We start from the raw sequence: 13,192 nt of genomic DNA on the forward strand, positions 1-13,192 counted from the left end.
AGCTGAAAATAAAAAAAGACAGCACTATCCTTCTTCTGGCCAGTTGTAGAAGGCTCCACAGCTCCTTGTGTTGGGGTCCATGTGGTACCTTTTGTAGGGGTTGGACTGTAGTTGATGCGAGGACAGATTAGAAAATCTGGATTGAGAGAGCAAGGTGAGGCAGGAAGTTAAAGGTGTTCCAGCACCTGAACAGGAACCAAGTGAATATTCAGGAATCAAGGTGAGTCAAATCAAGGAAGTAAAAACATGGATAACTAGTTGGTCAGTTGAGCAGATGCTCAGGAGGCAATATGAAATCAGAGACCAGGGATGGGATATAGGCATGGGAGAAAGGCAGAGACTCAAACCAGTAAAGGGTGTAAGGCAACTTTTAAGCACAGTTAAGAAAACCCCTTTTGTGCTGTGCACGGTGGTTCACACCTATAATCTCAGCATTTGGGAGCCTGGGCAGCATAGTGAGAGACCCTGTGTCTTGCTACTAAAAATATTTATAAAAAACTTTAAAAAAGGAAAACATCTTTTACACTTATTTATAATGGCCTGTGAACAACTTCAAGGATTTTCTGGTTGGAGACAGGATGGTGGGGCCAAAGGTAAGGATAATGCCATGGTTTGGTTGCTGAAGTTAGGGAAAGAAAGATATTTGTCTACTAGATTATTCTTAGGTGGCATCATAAACAGTAATTTAATGCATATGGACATAATAAGGCTTCTGATTGAGTTGCAAAGACAGAATATAGGCCTGTGAAGGTAAATCCCATTGGAAAGTAGCATGTGTTGGGTTTCGTATTGGTGATACTCCTAGTGAGTTCTGTTGGGGTTAGGAGGATAGAGTGATGTAGCTGGGTTGGGGTGGTCCTGAAACCATAGTGAAGAAGGTAGAGTCAGTCATAGAAGGAGTGGAGTTTGGAATAAACCTTGGAACTTAGATGAGATAGATGTAGGTGAGTATGTCTCCCAACTTTATTGACTCTGATTTTTTTTTTTTTGGATGAGTCACTCTATTAGACTGTTTCCTAATTTGCAAGATAGTTAAACTAATTCCTATCTTGTAGGTGTCAAGGTTGTAGGGGATTAAATTAGATGATTTATGTGAAAGCCCTTTGTAAATGGCACTGTGGATTCAGATGTAAGTTGTTATTAATAAATTGCCAGTTACAATGGGGAGCCTGTTGGATAACAGCTTTGTTTTAATTCATTCATCATATGTAAATGAGGTGGTACTCTTTGTAATCAGAGCTGTTTAATGAAGGTCATGATTAGAAGGAAAGACTCAGGAGGCTGTTTTTAAGTAAGGTTGGTATATGCCTGAGATTTCACTTATAAACCTATAAATACACAATTAATATTGAAAATTACTGTTTAATGTGCATCTGAAGTGCTTTGCACTTTTTTGGTTGATAAAAAGAAATGTATTTGAAGAGAATGTTAGTGAGCTATAAAAAAAAAGGAGTCCATTTAGTAGCAAAATTACATGATACTTCTCATTCTACATTCTGAAACAGGCTATTTTTAGCATCTCTTTGAATCAGGGATGAATTCTAGTTATAGGGTTCAGTAATTAAAGCAGGAAAAATACAAAGTAGTTTGGGCAAGAAAATCTTTTTACTTGAGTTGGATTTGTTTCAAGGTTTAAACTGTCATCTCAAGGACCTCCCTGGAAGCCACTGTTTTCATAATCTTTGTGGGGTCAGGAGCAACAGAAAGTTCCAAAAGTTTGGCCAAGGACACAGCGTCCCACTTTTCTAGAACAGGGGAGTTTAAAAATTCTGGCATTCTCTTATTTCCTAACTGGTAAACTTGTATCTGTGTTCTCTGCACAATCCTGGACAGAGGCGCCAGGGTCCTTTGGCCTTTCGCTGTCTTTCCTGTCCTCAGGCCCGCCCTTCTGGTCAGTGCTTCCACCCTTAAGACCTCTGGCCCTCTGTCCAGCTGTCCTGCTGGCCCCTGATTTTCTTCCAGTTCTTAGCCTGCCTCTGAGTATTGCTAACGAAAACTGCTTAATAATGCCCTTGGTACCAGTCCACATTTGTAGTTAATAATGGTAGATTATTCAGAATGTTGCTGAACAGCTTTTTTACTTGGTTCTAGTCAACAATCTTTCCTCAAGCGGGAAGCCTTATTTTATCATGAGCAAGTTATTATTATTTTATCTTTTTATGCCCATTGCAAAGAAGCTCATTAATTGTTTGGTGGAATTGAAACAACTGTTGACTCAAATTCTCATGCAAAGCCTGTGTGGCACTTAAAAGTGGTGATCCCAGAGCCAACTCCGGGTCACTGAGAGGCAAGTCCAGCTTTTCTAGTTGAAGTAGGTTAGGAAGATGCGGCATTTTTTTTTTTTTAAGCTCAGCACTTGGGAAAAATCACTTCTTTGACAAATGGTTTTGGGTGTTGTCTGTGTGCCGAGCATTGCGCCAAGTGCTAGAATTAAAAAAGATTTGTCACAGTGAAGAATGAAGTTAGGGATCAAAGTATTAGGAGCCACAGGTGGCTGCCTGGGGCCAGACTTGTCTACTGTGAACATTAAAAAACGAAGCTTAACTGTCACATGTAGGCAAAACATCATATTGAGCAGATTATCAAAGTTTTCCTTTGAAAACCAACTATATTTACTGTGGATTTCTAACCATTTTCAACCTCTAAATTCTTTGATTTTTAGTAGTTTGGTACTTTTTGTTGTAGTAATGAATAACTAGGCAAATTTAAGAGTAGGGACTAAGTTTGAACTTAAATCATCTCGGTTTTAGGTTTTTGTGTTCTTACTTGTTTTGTTCTGAATCCACATTGATCGAGAGGTTGCCATGAACTCCTTTCTCTGTGAAACCCTGGGATTGATACTGAGATGCAGTGAACATGCTCCCAGCTCTGGTGGGTTGTTGAGGTTGGTGGGGCATCACCTGGTGGTGCAGTAACAGTGATTGGTGCTCTTTATTGCTTGTTAAATGAGGCAGACAGCTCTTCCCATGGGTTAGCTCATTTAATTCTCACAGTCTGATTTTTGTAGTTTGGGAAACTTAGGTTTAAATAAACTGCCCAGAGTTTTCTGTAGCTTCACAGGAGATGAACGGGTGGATACACACACATACTTTATTTTAGGAGCAAGTTCTGTGTCTGGAGCTCTTTGACTGCCTCTTTTTCTTTTTCTTTTTTTTTTTTGTGGCGGTGACAGGATCTCACTCTGTTACTCAGGCTGGAGTACAGTGGTGTGATTGTAGCTCACTGCAGCCTCGACCTCCCAAGCTCGAGTGATCCTCCCACCTCATCCTCCTGAGTAGCTGGGACTACAGGTGTGTGTCACCATGCCCAGCTAATTTTTTATTTTTATTTTTTTGTAGAGACAGGTTTTGCCATGTTGCTTGGGCTGGTCTCAAACTCCTGGGCTCAACGATCCTCTTGCCTCAGGCTCCTAAAATGCTGAGATTACAAGTGTGAGCCACTGCCCTGCCCCTTTGACTACCTCTTGTAGCACAATATTTAGAGAGTGGTAAGAGTTTATCTTTATTATGACTTTGTATACTCTTTGCATCTCAAAGGACAGAAATCAATCTCTTGGTGTCACCGTTTACTGCAGCTGGAACTAGTCTTCTCTCATAGCACTTCGCATGCTCAGTAGTCCCCAATACCCGAAGCTTTGCTTACCATGTTTTCAATTACTGGCAGTCACCTGTGGTCTGAAAATATTGAAGATATTTTGTGCATACACATGTAAGAGAGACCACATTCATGTGACTTATAGTATATTGGTATAATTGTTCTGTTTTATTATGAGTTATTGTTGTTAGTCTTACTGTGCCTAATTTATAAAATAAATTATCATAGGTATGTATGTATAGGAGAATATTTAGTATATAGGGTTTAGTACTATCCACAGTTTCAGGCATTCACTGAGCGTCTTGGACTGTGTACTTCTCAGATGGTAGGGAGGGTTCCTGTGTCTCTCTTTTCCACTTAGCATTTTCTAGCTTGTGGTGTGGTATTTTTTTGTATAACACAGCTTTACTTTTGTGTGAGTCACAGTTATACTTCTGATGCATAATAGTGGGCTAGTGTCAGAAGGCAAATTCTGAGTAGCTGGGACTACAGGTGTGCGTCACCATGCCCAGCTAATTTTTTATTTTTATTTTTTGTGGAGATGGGTTTCACTGTCTAATTTAAAAAAAGATCTAATTGGCTTTTATTTGTGATTCTAGCATTGAATCATACTACAGAACACTCATCCTATAAAATAGGATGAGTGTTCCGGTGAGCTGAGGAGCGGAGCTTGGCTTTATAGGCAGAAAAAGGCTGAAGAAAGCAGAAATAAAGAATGAACAGCAGATTGGTCATTTCAAAATTACTTTCCTTTAGGGTTAAAACAGAGGGAACTTTCTTATTATCCCAGCTCAGGTAAACTGGGCCTCTTCTGATTGGTTGCCATGAATCTCTTGTTTTTGTTTTTAATAGAAAATTGTCTTGTTTCAGAGCAGTTTCTTTTTGTTTTGTTTTGTTTTTGTTTTTTTGAAACAGGATCTGGCTCTGTCACTCAGACTGCAGTGCTGTGGAGTGATCTCAGCTCACTGAAGCATCAACTTCCCAGGCTCAGGTGATCCTCCTGCTTCAGCCTCTTGAGTAGGTGGGACCACAGGAGTGCACCACCACGCCTAGCTAATTTTTAAATTATTTATAGAGACGAGGTTTCCCTGTGTTGCCTACGCTGGTCTCAAACTCCTAGACTCAAGCGATCGTCTTACCTAGGCCTCCCAAAGTACTGGGATTACAGGCATGAGCCACTGTACGCAGCTGAGTTCAGTTTGATTAAGTGGCAGTTACCACAAGTGACTCCATTCTGGTTTGGTCTGGTCTGCTGGGGCCTAGTGCAGGAGCTCAGTCCAAAATAATGCTTCCCCCTGACCCCGAAACTGTGTTAAACAGTAGTAAATGTTTGAACGAATTGATCAGTGGTTGATGGGGCCCAGATTGTTGTCTGGGCTGTCAGATTCGCTGGCCAGGCACTATTAATCCAGAGGTATGGGACACTCACGGATTTTTACAATGTCATATATCAGGAATTGGTTCCTTTTTCTTCATATTTTACAAGGCAGTTATTCTTCATTAAATGGAAGTGAAAGAAAATACCATCTTATGATTCTTGTATTTAGGTCTGTGATAAGTAATTTTTGAATGAATAAAGTATTCAAAACTGGGAGGATTTCTCTTCATTTGCTCTCTCATAGAATAATTAATACAGTTTTATTAAAATTAAAATAGACCTAGCTAAGAATGTGATACAGATAGGTGTTCAGTGAATGTCAGCTAACATTATTTTTAACAGCAGTATCTCTTCTGCTACTTGTTTTATATTTATTTGTGTTTGTTTATTCTTCCCCACCAGATAAACTTTCTGGGGCAAAGACCTTATTACTTGACATTGTTTTTGCCTCACTTTCTATAAGAGGTTAGTTATGTGTTGAATGGTATGGTGGGGCCAGCTAAAATGTGTTCATACTGGCTTTGACTTTAAAAGGTGTGGGACTGTTCTAGCAATGGGATATTGAAGCTCAGAAAGTCAACCTGAGAGTCCAAGAAAGAGGAGAAACACCAAAATTGCTATCTTGTTATGTTAGACATGATATAATTTTTACTAAAAAAATTATATTTGGCATTCTTATGAGGTATATTTCTCTGAAGCAAGGCTCCATTTCTATAGTGTCTTGCAATCTCATATATAGAACGTTATATGTGAATAGTTGAAAACATTGATGATGTAATCTCGTCAATAGAAGTGAAAAGAACATAGAATTTCAGCCTGATTTAGGAGGTAAGGCTGGGAAAAGCAGTAGGGAAATAGAGCTATATCTCAAGCTAGCTTCTCATTTCTGGAAAGCTAGAATTTGGAGGCTTACAAGACATGTCAAGAACCAAAATAGTAAATCCAAATACAATCAGATTAGGATAATATTGGTAGATTAACAATGAATCATTTAGATACAACCTGTTCTCAGGTTAAGTGTTTTCATATAGCAGAATTCTTTATTTCATATTGATTTTGGATGTTGTGGATAAATAAGATTAAAGGACATATTACTAGGGAAAATTTTGTTACCACTGACCTTGTAAAATGCACTATAGTACAAAATTACGTATTTCATGAGATAAACTCTATCATTTCTCTCATCAGACTATAGAGGAATGTAAACTGAGTGAAGTGAGCTGTTGATGAGGTGAATGGTCTGTAATGTATTTGAAATTACCTGCACTCATGTTGACTGTCATAAAGCTGCATGGCCCCCTCCTCCCCACCCCCTCTTCTTTTTGGCAAAATACTTTTTTTTAACTAAGCAGTTATTTTTCCTAGCTTGACTTTGGTCTGTGATGATTCCCTAAATTGGGACTTCTGTGGTTTCGTGATGTTATTTTTCTTTTCTTTTCTCCCTGAATGGTATAAATAATTTTTATTTAGTAGTAGTATTTTAATACTTAGGCCTAGAGACAGCAAGATTACATTTTGTTGCTACCATATTGAGATCATTATTTGGAACCCAAGGATAAGTACATCTGTGATGGGATTTTAGCAGGGAGAGGTCCTTAGAGATTACCCAGTTTGTTCCTCTATTCAGTGATTTGTTCATTATTCAAATAGTTCAGTGTCTATATGCTTTTCTTTGCAATATTTTTTCCCCAGATGTTGGTAATAACACTTCCAATACAACTATCTCAAGCCAAAAACCTTAGAAGAGTACTGTCCAACATAGTAGCCACTGACCACATGTTACTATTTAAGTGAACATTAGTTAAAATGAAGTAAAATATTCAGTTCCTCACTCACATTAACCACGTTTCAAGCTGGATCCAGGGATCCATGTGGCTAGAGGCTGCCTTTTGGGACAGTGTCACTGTGTAGAACATTTCCATCACTGCAGGACACTTATTTGGACAGCACTGCCTTAGAGTACTCCTTGACTCCAGGGGACATCTCAGCATCCCCATCCCACTTAATCTCCTGAGACCTATGTCTGTCAGATTTGTTCCCTTTAAAAAAATCTTCCCTTGTCTTAGTTTAGGTCTTCATCATCTATAATCTGAATTATGGCTTAAATTCAGTGACCAGCCTTGTAAGGCTGTCCCTGCTGCTGCCCCTTCACCTGCAGCCACCTTCTCCCTTGTGCTCTGTGCATCCCCTGCAGACACCTGTTAGAGTGCTGGTCCCACAGAGTGCTACCTGCTTATTTACAGACTTTTCTTCTGGTGGACAGAGAGGTTCTTGGGAGTGCAGGATTGGGCTTTGGTTTTTCCAGGGGTAGGGGCATGCACAGTGACTGACATATAACCACATATATACATGTTTATTGAGCAGCTAGAGGCATGGATGGATGGAGGCCATAGCAGGTTGCAGTTTGAGGGCAAGAGACCTTTGGATACCTGGAAAGTAGATGACAGGAGGAAATTTCTGACACAGGGAGCATAACGGATGCAAGGCCAGAGGTAGGAAGTTACAGGGCAGTTCTGCTCCTGGACAGTAGTCACAGGAGAGCACTGTCAGCACCATTCAGAATATAGCCATTGATGGAAACAGAATTAGAGTGATGGTGTTACATAGAAAGAAGCATGCTTCCCTGTGCTGGCCAGTATTGCACCTCTTAGTAGAGGTGCTGTGTTTCCACTTAGCAGCCTTAACCTGTGACTTCAAAGGAGTTACTGATAGGCTCTCCACTGTCATGTGTAGCTATGTATTCACAAAGTCTAGTTAATTCTTCAAGACTTTTATGGTTCCTGACTTATGTTAGAAATGTTAGCAGCTCAGCAGCAAAGAAAAATGCATGTGTCCATGTCCAAAAGGATAGTAATATGCCCTTTATCTACAATCTAATGCAGATATTGCTTACTTTCTTCTTTTTTTTGTGGAGGCAGGGTTTCGCCATGTTGCCCAAGCTGGTCTCAAGCTCCTGGGCTTGTGATCTGCCTGCCTCAGCCTCCCAAAGTGCTGGGATTACAGGTGTGAGCCACATAGCACCCGGCAAGAACAGTTACTTTCTAGCCAGACTCATCCTGATTCCTCTTTTTCCTAGCTGTGTGATCCTAAACAACTCACTTTTGATCCTAATTTCTTCATTTTTAAATGGAGATATTACCTGCCTCTGAGGACTAAGTTAAATGTATATGAGATATTAGCTCTATGCTTAGACCTGAGTAAACCATTTACTGAATAATAGCTAATAACAAAAATAATAAGTCCATAGCCTTTCACACAAATGGGAAAATTCGTAATTTTTCACGAAGGGAGAGTTACCACATGATTCTTAAACATAAATGGTCATCCAGAAAATACAAACGATGCTGGACATTTTCCTTCTCCTTAGGCACAATTAGCTAGATATAACCATCTTTTAAGTGAAATGTATAGTGCTGGTTACTCAGAATCATCAGGTTGAATCAGCTGATCTAGTAGAGGTGAAATTCGTCCTAGATAAATCTAAACTCAGGGATAATTTTCTGTATTTGGAAATAAGGTGATCACTTATGCAAATTACTTAGGAAAAAACTCACTTTTCTCTTTTACTCAGCATCAAGAACATGCTTTACAGCTGCTCCGAAGGAAGAGAAGAAAATTGTATGCTGCTTTAGTTTAAATAAGTGAAACAGGATGTATAAAATAGAGTATTGCTGAATGGTAATTCTATTTTTTTTTTTTTAACTGTTAAAAGGGTGGTTGCAATCTTAACCGTGTGGGTTCTTAGAATCTACTGGCCTACGTAGAATTCATGTGGATCCAGTTAATTCCTTTTAGTAGACTCAAAGTTGCTTTTCTTCCATAATGAAATGGCACAGTTTCTGCCTGCTCATGCCTGGACCTCCTTTCCCAAGCCTCGCTCCTCCCATCCATTTTTGATCTTCCTGAAACCATACCCCACCCCACTTCTGCGCCACTGTGCTCTCGCTTTCTTGCTTCTACCTTATTAAAGTTATCTGCATTTATTTGTTACCTTCACAAGACTGTGAGTACCTTCATGAACAGGCATTTTCTTATTAATTTTTATGTGTTCAGTGTTTAAAGAGAGGCTGACTTCTACAAGATGCTTGTTAAAGTCTTGCTGAGTGAACGGATACCTGTTCACTAAAATTTTCTTGTATGTGTTCTTCCCAAGTAAATCATAATTCTGAGTAGGAAACTATATCATGTTTCTTTTTACCTTACAGCTTTAGCACATTGGTACACAACACTGACCAGTTTGCTCTGTAGCCTTGCTATTAATGTCCAATGTCCTGGAAACACTTTCTAGGGTATGTTTGGCAGTTATTAAATGTGCTACTGTTTTACACCTGTACCTACTATTAGAATATTTATAAAATGATCACCAAGACTTTTATTGAACTCGAATATTGGTATGGGAAAAATTGATACAAATGCTCTTATTAGGTACAGTTATGTGAATGATTACTGTTATTTGATTCAGTCTGGAGATAGTAACAGAACCTGAAGTATATGTGTTGTTGAGTAACTTAATTGAGTAGTTTAGTTGAATACACTTAAACTTGACTTTTTCTTTTTCTGCCCTTAGGCTATTATTTATGGTGAGTCCTTGAAGTTAATTTCAGAGGTTTTTCCAGGATAGGGGGTTGGAATTATATAGGATTTCACACACCTTATTAGTTCCTTAGTTAAACTAGTTAAAAAAGAACTAGTTCAGGGATTAGAGCTTCCTTGAAATTGTCGAAATGTGAAATTTGAATTTAAGACTTTCTTGAAGAGTTGAATGCATTTTGCCTACTGCTAATTTTTTTTCCTTTTCTTTATACTTTCAGTTTTGATTGCTGTTTCTACTACTGATAACTGAGCCAAAGTGGTGATGCTACTTGAGGGGAATTTCTGCAACCCATAGTCAACGATTATATGGTAAGAATGTATGCCTTTTACCCAAGCCGTTTAATTTCTATATAATTATAGTTTAGAAATGTAATTAAAAATAGAGTAGCATAAAATATTTTAATATTTTTGAATGTTAACTTAATATTAATATGCTTTAATATTAACAGCAGATAATATTTTAGTGCTTTAGATCCTAATCGTTTGTGACTTTGAAAGAGAAAAAAAATAACTTGATATATTTATTTCCATATTAATTTTTTTGTGTGAAAAATATGATTATGTAGTTTATGACTTATTAAGCAGAGATCTCAGTTTTCCTCCCTCTGTTTTTGCCGATTTACTTATTCTTTCCTGGAGTTAACCAATTCTTTGCTATCTGAATCTTGCTAATAATGAATGGGTGTGAGAAGTCAAGATTTAAAAACTTAAACTTAGTCAGTTTTACTATAATTTACTCTGAACTGAGGTGGTGGTGATTGTAATAGTGGCTAAAATGAGGTTTTTGAATTATTTATGGATTTCAATGAGCTGTCTTCTTCTAATTTTAAGGAGTAGCTGAGGAGTAATGAGACATAGCAGACTAGCAGGCCAAGTCATTTCTTTGAGCTTCACTTTCTTCATGTGCAGAATACTATCATCTGTCTTGCCTGATTTATGAAATAGTAAAAATCAAATGTGATGATGAATATGGAATTTTCCTTCTCTTTCTTTCTTTTTTCTTTTGGAAGGATAGGGAGAGATTAACAAGTCTTTTGGTTTTAAGATGGTATTGAAAGAGAACATAAGGTAGAAGAAAGGATATTATACCAGAAGCCGAAAGACCTGATCTCTAATCCTAGCTCACCTTGTCCTTGGGCATATCATTACATATTAATTTACCATAGGAAAATTGAACTTGATTTCCATACTTCCACTTTACAGGTAATTTTTCAGGAATATATCTGTGTTCTCTGACCACAATTTAATTAAGCTAGAAATCAGTATCACACACCCAAGAAATTCCAAAATATCTTGAAATTAATGATCACGTCCTGAAAACCCATGGGTTAAAGAGGAGCTTACTAGGGAAAATACCTTGAATCAAATGAAAATGAAAGCATAACATACCAAAATGTATGAAATGCACCTAAAGCACTACCTTATAGTGTTAAATGCTTATATTAGAAAATAAAAGTTAAATAGCTTTTGGGCTTTTCCTGTATGTCATGATGGGTTACAGGCTGATTGTAGTTCTGATAAATGGCTTCTTTCACTTCCTATCCAATTAATGTGAAGAGGGGAGATAGTTAAATTTTTTTTTTGTCAGATAAGCATGTATTTTTCAACACTAATACTGTCTAGTATTTGTGTTCCACTTTATAGTTTTTGGAGGGCTTTCGGGCGTGTCATCTCACCACAGCCTTTTGAGATAACCAGGCAGATATTACTGCTTTCATATTTAAAATAAGGACTTGAGGCTTATCAGATCTCAGCTCTTGAAGAACTCAGGGCATCTGCCTGCCACGCCATCTGCTTGTTTGGCTGCCGTGCTACGTTTCCAGGTTTCCAGGTCACTTGAAGAAGCGCTATCCGTGTTCAGACTGTTGTAGGTGACACACTGTGATTAGCTTGGAAGGCAGATTCTCTTTGATGAGGGAATTCTCTAGGAAGAGGACGTTTTTGGGATATTTCCATTGCTGTTTGTATTATGCCCATCAGCGGTGGCCCTTTATTAAGTACTGTTTTGGAGCTCTGCCTCTCTAGTTGCTAAATGTGTCTTTCCTCTCTCATTTCTTTTATCATGATATTTAATCCTGTGTGTGGCTAACAGACTTATTTTTACTTGACCTTCATGTTAGAATGTACATATTAAATAGACATTCAGTGATCTCCTACTTTATCATACTCTTATCTGTCTCCACAGATTCATTTCTAAACAGCTTTATTGAAGAATAATTGACATACAGTAAACTATGCTTATTTAAAATGTATAATTTGATAAATTATTTAAAATACGTATACACCCATGAAACCATCACTGTAGTTGAACTGGTGACCATTGTTTTCTCGTGGCCCTTGGTCATTTCTCCTTTGTCTCTCTCCTACCCTCACATAACCATTGGTCTGCTTTCTGTCTCTATAGATTAGTTTATATTTCCTAGAATGTTATGTAAATGGAATAATACAGAATGTAGTCTTTTTGTCTGGCTTTCATTCAGCATAATTATTCATTCAGCATAGAGATTCAGCTCTCTTGTTGCATGTATCAGTAGTTCATTCCGTGTTATCGTTGAATAGTATATCCCTCTATAGATATAATGCAGTTTGTTTATCCATTCACCTGCTAATGGACACTTGGATTGTTTCTAGTTTTTGGCTGTTACAAATCTGCATGAACATTCATATACAAGTCTTTATGTGGGCATATGCTTTTTGTGTGTGTGTGTGGGGTAAACACCTAGGAGTAGAATGGCTGGATCATGTGATAAGTGTATGCTTAACTTTTTAAGAAGCTTGCAAACCGTTTTCCAAAAATTATTTTAATTCTCTTGAGCAGTGGATGATAGTTCCAGTTTATCCACGTTCTCACCGGCACTCTGTATGGACAATCTTTTTAAGTTTAGCCATTCTAATCAGTGTGCAGTCATATCTCCTGCAGTTTGAATTTGCCTCTCTTTAATGACTAATGCTGTTGAGCATATTTCATCTGCTTGCGTGCCATCTGCATAACTTCTTCAGTGAAGTGTCTGTTCAAATCTTATGCCCATTTTAAGAAATTGGATACTTTATTATAGAGTTTCAAGAGTTCTTTATATGTTCTGTATCAGATCTTTATCAGATATATGATTTGTACTTTTATTTGATTAGCATTTTTTTCCTTTTTACTCCAGAATGAAATTTTTGGGAGCGATATGGGATTATTTTTTGTTCTTATTTTTCACACTTTCCCCAACCCAGATGAAAGTAGTGTTTGTCATCTTCTTCCTTTTCTTCCATTTTCTGTCAGGGCACTTAGTTTGTATTGTCTTTTTGGGGGGCTGCACATGAGTTAATACCTGTGACGTGGTCCCCCCCTCCCCTTCAGGACAGAAGATTCTTAATTAGTGAATATGTTTGCATGGCTGTGATGGTCAACTCTTTATTTCTGGAGGCTGGAGATTTGCCATTCTGGTTGTTATCAGTATTGACTCGATGTCCTTGGGGCATAGTCAAAAGCCTTACCTGAAGTACTCCAATGTCAGAAGCCAGAACAGGGCCAGATTCAGATTCAATGATGAAAATGCTGGAGACAATTTACCAACACGTCCCCTGATTATTACATGTTCATTTCTAATTTGAATGTATTGTGCTTACTGTGTGATTGCA

At 38.0% G+C, this 13,192-nt stretch overlaps 1 protein-coding gene across 4 annotated transcripts in view; it reads left to right on the forward strand.

Moving 5' to 3' along the window:
* Positions 1-13,192, forward strand: part of WASF3 (WASP family member 3) — a 118,125-nt gene that overhangs the window by 36,593 nt on the left and 68,340 nt on the right. For 3 of the 4 annotated variants that reach the window (XM_012441759.2, XM_012441744.2, XM_012441766.2), the window contains exon 2: positions 9,784-9,874. The gene's annotated coding sequence lies outside the window, so the exon portion shown is untranslated. Of the gene's footprint in view, positions 1-8,631; positions 8,651-9,783; positions 9,875-13,192 lie in introns of those variants that run through there. The other variant, XM_012441752.3, reaches the window with a different exon arrangement.

Source organism: Aotus nancymaae, unplaced genomic scaffold (genome assembly GCF_030222135.1).
Source record: "Aotus nancymaae isolate 86718 unplaced genomic scaffold, 86718_ANA_hifiasm-v0.15.2.pri h1tg000009l, whole genome shotgun sequence".
Lineage (NCBI taxonomy): Eukaryota > Metazoa > Chordata > Mammalia > Primates > Aotidae > Aotus > Aotus nancymaae.